Source organism: Panthera pardus, unplaced genomic scaffold, assembly GCF_024362965.1.
Source record: "Panthera pardus isolate Hobbes unplaced genomic scaffold, ASM2436296v1 HiC_scaffold_8, whole genome shotgun sequence".
Lineage (NCBI taxonomy): Eukaryota > Metazoa > Chordata > Mammalia > Carnivora > Felidae > Panthera > Panthera pardus.
In genome coordinates, this window is record NW_026527013.1 from 105,060,129 (window position 1) to 105,062,189 (window position 2,061).

Genomic DNA, 2,061 nt, shown 5'->3' on the forward strand with positions numbered 1-2,061 from the left:
CCCCTCCCCCTCTCGTGCACTCTCTCTCTCAAAAATAAATAACCATTAAAAAAATATATACCTATTTTTGGTGGATAAGTGAATAAATTAAAACGTCTTATTTTAACATGCACAGTTTTCTGTTATCAGACCATACTGCGAATTGAAAAGATACAGGGAAAGAGACACCCAAATAGACTCCTTTATTGAAATTATCAGGTGGTCTTGGGCCATTAGAAGCCATTGAAAAATCTCGTTGTTGTTGTTGTTGTTGTTGTTTTTTAAATAAGTGGTACTATGAAGTTAAATAATAGGCCTCGGTTTCGGATAGATATGCATTCAAATAAAATCACTGCAATATGTGAGCAGCAAGATCATGGACTATTCTGGTCTTTAGGATCTTCATCTGTAAAATGGGAAGAATCTTCCTATCTCAAAAGCTTTGTGAGTTCTAAATAATTAATATGGGTTAAAATCCCGTTAAAAACACGTTAAAATTGATGTGTTCAATACATTTTAGGTTTTTTTCTCTCCATTTGCCTGATAATTTGATAATCACATAATTGATCTACTTCAAATCAAGAAAACACTTCTAATTCTCATAGTGTGCTACTGAATAATTTACGAAAATAAAGTGGATGTTGACTGGAGATAATATCATACATAGCACTGTCCTTTAGCAGATATATTTGTTCACACGGGCTTTAGTTTACCTGCCTTAAATACATGAATTAAAAAAAAACAGAAACAAATATAAGAAATCTTCCTTGACAACAATTTTTGCCTAGAATTACCATAACTTCTCAAGAATAGGGGCCTAGTCTGTCCTATTTACCTCAATTAATTTCAGCATCACAAAGATCAAATTCTGAAAACTCTGGCATACTGGGATCTTCCTGTACTCAGAAGTTATATGTCCACCTCAGAACATGAACTTCCTCATAGCCTAAACACAGGCAGCTCCACCCACAATATGACTTTTCTGGCTGTAATCATGCCTGTTTGCCCAGGGATGGACACTGGCTCAAGCCCACCCAGTCCTCTGACTGTTCATTACTTTCTGAGGTCTTTCTCACTCAAGATTTTTGAACTAAACAACGTGGTTTCTAACCAATGGGTGGCTGCTATGGGAACTGAAAGATTGTCATGTAGATTTGGTGGCCATGTTGGATCCTGAGGTGGATCAATAAAGGACAGACAGCAATGGGTAGAGAGAAGTAGAGGTTGACAAAAAAGCCAAGAGGAGATAATCTATACAGCTTCAGTAAAAGAGTGGATCTCTTTTCTTAATTGCTTTCTGGTTCCCATTAAATCCAACTTCATGTCTTGCCTCACAGAAAGCTCTGTGAGATTTCTCTATATCCTTTTACTAAGTCACCATTTTCATTGAGTTCAATCAAACTTAAACCTCAACTTGATGATTCATACCTTAGAGAGGAGAGGCAGTTTTCACCAAAAGTGAGACAAGATAGAAAATGAAGGAAACTGAAAGCCGTTGTCCAATTTTCAACACCAGGGGTGGGTGGCAGTCCAGCATACTTGTCCACAGCAAACTCCAGAGCATTCCAGGCCATTGTGAACAGATGATTAGAAGACGCAGTGTCAATGATGCAGTCCATTGTTTTCAACATCAAGAAAGAGTTATATGAGGAGGTCCTCGGGAGGCAAATTGAAAGCTAGGAGAAAAAACTGACAAAGTAATCAACAGGGTCAGTTCTTGCAGCCCATTTTCAGGATTAAAGGGCTGAGTTTTATGAAAAATGGAAGGTATTTAGGAAAAGGCTTTATGTTTCTTTTCTTTTTACATTTTTTGGTAATGTTTATTTATTTTTGAGAGAGAGAGAGTGAGAGCGGGGCAGGACAGGGAGAGAGGAAGATACAGAATCTGAATCAAGCTCCAGGCTCTGAGCTGTCAGGACAGCGCCAATGAGGGGCTTGAACCCATGAACCATGAGATCATGACCTGAGCTGAAGTCAGATGCTTAACCGATTGAGCCACCCAGGCGTCCCATGTTTCTTATTCAATATTAAATATTAGTGGCTTTGGCACAACTCTATTTTGCTGCTGTTTACAAATATACC